Below are 8,536 nucleotides of genomic sequence, written 5' to 3' on the forward strand. Positions count from 1 at the left end.
AGTGACCTGCAAAGTTTGACCTCCTCCTGGCCGATTTGGATGCCTTTTATTTCTTTGTGCTGTCTGATTGCAGAGGCTAAGACTTCCAATACTATGTTGAATAACAGTGGCGAGAGTGGACATCCCTGTCTTGTTCCTGACCTTAGGGGAAAAGCTCAGTTTTTCCCCATTGAGGATGATATTAGTGTTGGGTCATTCATATATGGCTTTTATTATCTTGAGGTATGATCCTTCTATCCCTACTTTCTTGAGGGTTTTTATCAAGAAAGGATGCTGTATTTTGTCAAATGCTTTCTCTGCATCTATTGAGAAGATCATATGGTTCTTGTTCCTTTCTTTTATTGATGTGATAAATCACGTTAATTGTTTTGTGGATATTGAACCAGCCCTGCATCCCAGGTATAAATCCCACTTGGTTGTGGTGAATAATTTTTTTAATGTATTGTTGGATCTGGTTGGCTAATATCTTGTTGAGGATTTTTGCATCCATATTCACCAGGGAAATTAGTCTGTAGTTCTCCTTTTTAGTGGGGTCTCTGTCTGGTTTTGGAATCAAGGTAATGCTGGTTTCATAGAATGAGTTTGGAAGTTTTCTTTCCATTTCTATTTTTTGGAACAGCTTCAAGAGAATAGGTGTTAACTTTTCCTTAAATGTTTGTTAGAATTCCCCTGGAAAGCTGTCTGGCCCTGGACTCTTGTTTTTGGGGAGATTTTTGATTATTAATTCGATTTCCTTACTGGCTATGGGGCTGTTCAAACTTTCTATTTCTTCCTGTTTCAGTTTTGGTAGTGTATATTTTTCTGGGGATTTGTCCATTTCTTCTAGATTGCCCACTTTATTGGCATATAATTGCTCATAATATTCTCTTATCATTGTTTTTATTTCTGCTGTGTTGGTTGTGATCTCTCCTCTTTCATTTTTGATTTTATTTATTTGGGTCCTTTCAATTTTCTTTTTGATCAAACTGGCTAGTGGTTTATCAATTTTGTTAATTCTTTCAAAGAGCCAGCTTCTGGTTTCATTGATCTGTTCTACTGTTTTTGTTTTTTGTTTTTTGTTTTTTGTTTTTTTTGGTTTCGATTGCATTGATTTTTGCTCTAATCTTTATTATTTACTGTATTCTGCTGGTTTTGGGTTTTATTTGATGTTCTTTTTCCAGCTCTTTAAGGCATAAGGTTAGGTTGTGTATCTGAGATCTTTCGTCCTTCTTTAGGAAGGCCTGGGTTGCTATATACTTTCTTCTTATGACTGCCTATGCTGTGTCCCAGGGGTTTTGGGTTGTGGTGTTATCATTTTCATTGGCTTCCGTATACTTTTTAATTTATTCTTTAACTTCTTGGTTGGCCCATTCATTCTTTAGTAGGGTGTTCTTCAGTCTCCAAGTATTTGTTACCTTTCCAATTTTTTTCTTGTGGTTGATTTTGAGTTTCACAGTGTTGTGGTCTAAAAATATGCATGGTATGATCTCCATCTTTTGTACTTGCTGAGGGCTGATTTGTGTCCTAGTATGTGGTCTATTCTGGAGAACATTCCATGTGCACTGGAGAAGAATGTATATTCTGCTGCTTTAGGATGAAATGTTCTGAATATACTGTTAAGTCCCTCTGGTCCAGTGTGTCATTCAAAGCCATTGTTTCCTTGATTTTTTGATTACATGATCTGTCCATTGCTGTGAGGGGGGTGTTGGAAGTCTCCTACTGTTATGGTATTACTATCGATGAGTTTGTTTGTGATTAATTGACTTTTATATTTGGGTGCTTCCACATTTGGCTCATAAATATTTACAATTGTTAAGTCTTCTCGGTGGATAGACCCCTTGATTATGATATAATGCCCTTTTGCGTCTCTTGATACAGTCTTTATTTTAAAGTCTAGATTGTCTGATATAAGTATGGCTACACTGGCTTTCTTTTGTTGGCCATTAGCATGATAGATGGTTCTCTATCCCCTTACTTTTTTTTTTAATATGAAATTTATTGTCAAATTGGTTTCCATACAACAGCCAGTGCTCATCCCAACAGGTGCCCTCCTCAATACCCATCACCCACCCTCACCTCCCTCCCACCCTGCATCAACCCTCAGTTTGTTCTCAGGTTTTAAGAGTCTCTTATGTTTTGTCTCCCTCTCTCTCTAACCTTCTTTTTTTCCCCTTCCCCTCCCCCGTGGTCTTCTGTTAAGTTTCTCCGGATCCACATAAGGGTGAAAACATATGGTATCTGTCTTTCTCTGTATGACTTATTTCACTTAGCATAACACTGTCCAGTTCCATCCACGTTGCTACAAAGGGCCATATTTCATTCTTTCTCATTGCCACGTAGTATTCCATTGTGTATATAAACCACAGTTTCTTTATCCATTCATCAGTTAATGGACATTTAGGCTCTTTCCATAATTTGGCTATTGTTGAAAGTGCTGCTGTAAACATTGGGATACAAGTGCCCCTATGCATCAGCACTCCTGTATCCCTTGGGTAAATTCCTGGCAGTGCTATTCCTGGGTCATAGGGTAGATCTATTTGTAATTTTTTGAGGAACCTCCACACTGTTTTCCAGAGTGGCTGCACCAGTTTGCATTCCCACCAACGGTGCAAGAGGGTTCCCGTTTCTCTGCATCCTCGCTAGTGTCGATAGTCTCCTGATTTGTTCATTTTAGCCACTCTGACTGGTGTGAGGTGGTATCTGAGTATGGTTTTGATTTGTATTTCCCTGATGAGGAGCGACGTTGAACATCTTTTCATGTGCCTGTTGGCCATCTGGATGTCTTCTTTAGAGATGTCTTCCTTAGATGAATAGAAGATGTCTTCTATTCATGTTTTCTGCCCATTTCTTCACTGGAGTATTTGTTTTTCGGGTGTGGAGTTTGGTGAGCCCTTTATAGAGTTTGGATACTAGCCCTTTGTCTGCTATGTCATTTGCAAATATCTTTTCCAATTCCATGGGTTGCCTTTTAGTTTTGTTGATTGTTTCCTTGGCAGTGCAGAAGCTTTTTACCTTCATAAGGTCCCAGTAGTTCATTTTTGCTTTTAATTCCCTTGTCTTTGGGGATGTGTCAAGTAAGAAATTGCTGTGGCTGAGGTCAGAGAGGTTTTTTCCTGCTTTCTCCTCTAGGGTTTTGATGGTTTCCTGTCTCACATTCAGGTCCTTTATCCATTTTGAGTTTGTTTTGTGAATGGTGTAAGAAAGGGGTCCAGTTTCATTCTTCTGCATGTTGCTGTCCAGTTCTCCCAGCACCATTTGTTAAAGAGACTGTCTCTTTTCCATTGGATATTCTTTCCTAGTTTGTCAAAGATTAATTGGCCATACGTTTGCGGGTCTAATTCTGGTGTTTCTATTCTATTCCATTGGTCTATGTGTCTGTTTTTGTGCCAATACCATGCTGTCTTGATGATGACAGCTTTGTAGTAGAGGCTAAAGTCTGGGATTGTGATGCCTCCCGCTTTGGTCTTCTTCTTCAAAATTACTTTGGCTATTCGGGGCCTTTTGTGGTTCCATACAAATTTTAGGACTGCTCGTTCTAGCTTCGAGAAGAATGCTGGTGCAATTTTGATTGGGATTGCATTGAATGTATAGATAGCTTTGGGTAGTATTGACATTTTAACAATATTTATTCTTCCAACCCATGAGCATGGAATGTTTTTCCATTTCTTTATATCTTCTTCAATTTCCTTCCTAAGCTTTCTACAGTTTTCAGCATACAGATCTTTTATGTTTTTGGTTAGGTTAATTCCTAGGTATTTTATGCTTCTTGGTGCAATTGTGAATGGGATCAGTTTCTTTATTTGTCTTTCTGTGGCTTCATTATTAGTGTATAAGAATGCAACTGATTTCTGTACATTGCTTTTGTATCCTGCGACTTTGCTAAATTCATGTATCAGTTGTAGCAGACTTTTGGTGGAGTCTGTTGGGTTTTCCACGTATAATATCATGTCATCTGCAAAAAGTGAAAGCTTGACTTCATCTTTGCCAATTTTGATGCCTTTGATTTCCTTTTTTTGTCTGATTGCTGATGCTAGCACTTCCAACACTATGTTAAACAGCAGCGGTGAAAGTGGACATCCCTGTCGTGTTCCTGACCTCAGGGGGAAAGCTCTCTGTTTTTACCCATTGAGGATGATATTAGTTGTGGGATTTTCATAAATGGCTTTTATGATGTTTAAGTACATTCCTTCTATCCCGACTTTCTTGAGGGTTTTTATTAAAAGAGGAGGCTGAATTCTGTCAAATGCTTTTTCTGCATCTATTGACAGGATCATATGGTTCTTTTCTTTTCTTTTCTTAATGTGATGTATCACATTGATTGATTTGCGAATGTTGAACCAGCCCTGAAGCCCAGGAATGAATCCCACTTGATCATGGTGAATAATTCTTTTTATATGCTGTTGAATTCGATTTGCTGGTATCTTATTGAGAATTTTTGCATCCATATTCATCAGGGATATTGGCCTGTAGTTCTCTTTTTGCTGGGTCTGTGTCTGGTTTAGGAGTCAACGTAATGCTGGTTCTTGGAATGAGTCTGGAAGTTTTCCTTCCCTTCCTATTTTTTGGAACAGCTTGAGAAGGATAGGTATTATCTCTGCTTTAAATGTCTGGTAGAATTCCCCTGGGAAGCCATCTGGTCCTGGACTCTTATTTGTTGGGAGATTTTTGATAACTGATTCAATTTCTTCACCAGTTATGGGTCTGTTCAAGTTTTCTATTTCTTCCTGTTTGAGTTTGGAAGTGTGTGGGTGCTTAGGAATTTGTCCATTTCTTCCAGGTTGTCTAATTTGTTGGCATATAATGTTTCATAGTATTCCCTGATAATTGCTTGTATTTCTGAGGGATTGGTTATAATAATTCCATTTTCATTAATGATTTTATCCATTTGGGTCATCTCCCTTTTCTTTTTGAGAAACCTGGCTAGAGGTTTATTAATTTTGTTTATTTTTTCAAAAAAACAACTCTTGGTTTCATTGATCTGCTCTACAGTTTTATTTAGATTCTATATTGTGTATTTCTGCTCTGATCTTTATTATTTCTCTCCTTCTGCTGGGTTTGGGGTGTCTTTGCTGTTCTGCTTCTATTTCCTTTAAGGTGCGCCGTTAGATTTTGTGTTTGGGATATTTCTTGTTTCTTGAGATAGGCCTGGATTGCAATGTATTTTCCTCTCAGGACTGCCTTCGCTGTATCCCAAAGCATTTGGATTGTTGTATTTTCATTTTCATTTGTTTCCATAGATTTTTAAATTTCTTCTCTAATTGCCTGGTTGACCCATCCATTCTTTAGTAGGGTGTTCTTTAACCTCCATGCTTTTGGAGGTTTTCCAGACTTTTTCCTGTGGTTGATTTCAAGCTTCATAGCATTGTGGTCTGAAAGTGTGCATGGTATGATTTGAATTCTTGTATACTTATGAAGGGCTGTTTTGTGACCCAGTATGTGATCTGTCTTGGAGAATGTTCCATGTGCACTCGAGAAGAAAGTATATTCTGTTGCTTTGGGATGCAGAGTTCTAAATATATCTGTCAAGTCCATCTGATCCAATGTATCATTCAGGGCCCTTGTTTCTTAATTGACTGTGTGTCTAGATGATCTATCCATTGTTGTAAGTGGGGTATTAAAGTCCCCTGCAATGACCATATTCTTATCAATAAGGTTGCTTATGTTTGTGATTGTTTTATATATTTGGGGGCTCCCATATTCGGTGCATAGACATTTATAATTGTTAGCTCTTCCTGATGGATAGACCCTGTAATGATTATATAATGCCCTTCTTCATCTCTTGTTACAGCCTTTAATTTAAAGTCTAGTTTGTCTGATATAAGTATGGCTACTCCAGCTTCCTTTTGACTTCCAGTAGCATGATCGATAGTTCTCCATCCCCTCACTTTGAATCTGAAGGTGTCCTCAGGTCTAAAATGAGTCTCTTATAGACAGCAAAGAGATGGGTCTTGTTTTTTTATCCATTCTGATACCCTATGTCTTTTGGTTAGAGCATTTAGTCCATTTACATTCAGTGTTATTGTAGAAAGATATGGGTTTAGAGTCATTGTGATGTCTGTAGGTTTCATGCTTGTAGTGATGTCTCTGGTACTTTGTGCAACATTTCACTCACAGGATCCCCCTTAGGATCTCTTGTAGGGCTGGTTTAGTGGTGATGAATTCCTTCAGTTTCTGTTTGTTTGGGAAGACCTTTATGTCTCCTTCTATTCTGAATGACAGACTTGCTGGATAAAGGATTCTCGACTGCATATTTTTTCTGTTCATCACATGGAAGATTTCCTGCCATTCCTTTCTGGCCTGCCAAGTTTCAGAAGATAGGTCTGCCACTAGTCTTATCGGTCTCCTTTTATATGTTACAGCGTGTTTATCCCTAGCTGCTTTCAGAATTTTCTCTTTATCCTTGTATTTCGCCAGTTTCACAAGGATATGTCGTGCAGAAGATCGATTCAAGTTACGTCTGAAGGGAGTTCTTGTGACTCTTGGCTTTCGATGCCTTTTTCCTTCCCCAGGTCAGGGAAGTTCTCATTTATGATTTGTTCAAGTACACCTTCAGCCCCTTTCTCTCTCTTCTTCTTCTTCTGGAATTCCTATGATACGGATATTGTTCCATTTGATTACATCACTTAGGTCTCTAATTCTCCCCTCATACTCCTGGATTTTTTTTCTCTCTCTTTTTCTCAGCTTCCTATTTTTCCATAATTTTATCTTCTAATTCACCTATCTCTCTTCTGCCCCTTCAATCTGAGCTGTGGTCGCCTCCATTTTATTTTGCACCTCATTTATAGCATTTTTTTAGCTCCTCCTGACTGTTTCTTAGTCCCTTGATCTCTGTAGCAATAGATTCTCCGCTGTCCTCTATACTTTTTTCAAGCCCAGTGATTAATTTTATGACTATTATTCTAAATACTTGTTGCGTTATATTGCTTAAATTGTTTTTGATCAATTCGTAAGCTGTTGCTACTTCCTGGAGTTTCTTTTGAGGAGAGTTCTTCTGTTTTGTCATTTTGAATAGTCCCTGGGGTGGCGTGCAACTGGAGGGCTCTTCCCCTGTGCTGTCTGGAGTAACTTGTGTTGGTGGCGGGGCCACAGTCGGACCAGATGTCTGTCCCCAGCCCACTGCTAGGGCCACAGTCAGACTGGTGTGTACCTTATCTTCCCCTCTCCCAGGGGCAGGACTCACTGTGGAGTGGTGTGGCCCCTGTCTGGGCTAATTGCACACTGCCAGGCTTGTGGTGTTGCTTTGATGGGTTCTGGCATATTAGCCAGGGTGGATCTGCAAGGTGCACAGGGACAGGAGGGGCAGGCTCAGCTGGCTTTGCCATCAGTGGTCCCCTGTGGAAGGGACCCTGCAGCACAGGGAGGGAGGGAGGCAGGCAGATCCGTCATAGGGATGGATCCAGAGAAGCACAGCATTGGGTGTTTGCGCGGTGGAAGCAAGTTCGGTGCTGGAAACTGGTTCCCTTTGGTATTTTGGCTGGGGGATGGGAGAGGGAGATGGCGCTGGCCAGTGCCTTTGTTCCCCACTGAGCTGAGTTCTGTCTTCTGGAGCTCAACACCTCTCCCTCCTGGTGTCCTCACGCTCTCCTGCTCTCCGAGCAGAGCTGTTGACTTATAACATTCCAGATGTTAAGTTCCGCTGGCTGTCAGAACTCATGCAGTCTGGCCCCTCCGCTTTTGCAAGCCAGACTCAGGTATTCCGCCTTGCTGGGCGGGCTCCCCCTCCACCTCTCCGGCTCCCTCCTGCCAGTCCGTGTAGCACACACCACCTCTTCCCCCTTCCTACCCTCTTCCATGGGCCCTTGTCTACGCTTGGCTCTGGAGAGTCCATTCTGCTAGTCTTCTGGCGTTTTTCTGGGTTATTTAGGCAGATATGGGTGGAATCTAAGTGATCAGCACGATGAGGTGAGCCCAGCGTCCTCCTACGCCGCCATCTTCCCGGATTATCTCTATCCCCTTACTTTCAATCTGAAGGTGTCTTTAGGTCTAAAGTGGGTCTCTTGTAAACAGCATATGGATGGATCTTGTTTTCTTATCCATTCTGTTACCCTATGTCTTTTGATTGGAGCATTGAGTCCATTGACGTTTAGAGCGAGTACTGAAGGATACGAATTTATTGCCATTATGGTGCTTGTAGAGTTGGAGTTTCTGGTGGTGTTCTCTGGTCCTTTCTAAGCTTTGTTGCTTTTGGTATTCATTCATTTATTTATTTATTTATTCATTCATTCATTCATTCATTCATCTTTTCTCCCCTGAGAGAGTTTCCCTTAAAATTTTTTGCAGGGCTGGTTTAGTGTTCACAGACTCCTTTAATTTTTGTTTGTCTGGGAAACTTTTTATCTCTCCTTCTATTTTGAATGACAGTCTTGCTGGATAAAGAATTATTGGCTGCATGCTTTTCTGATTCAGCACATTGAATATATCCAGCCACTTCTTTCTGTCCTGCCAAGTTTCTGTGGATAGGTCTGCTGCAAACCTGATCTGTCTTCCCTTGTGGGTTAAAGACTTTTTTTCCCTTGCTGCTTTCGTGATTCTCTCCTTGGCTCAGTATTTTGTGAAT

The sequence above is a fragment of the Panthera onca genome, chromosome E2 (assembly GCF_046562875.1).
Source record: "Panthera onca isolate mPanOnc1 chromosome E2, mPanOnc1 haplotype 2, whole genome shotgun sequence".
Lineage (NCBI taxonomy): Eukaryota > Metazoa > Chordata > Mammalia > Carnivora > Felidae > Panthera > Panthera onca.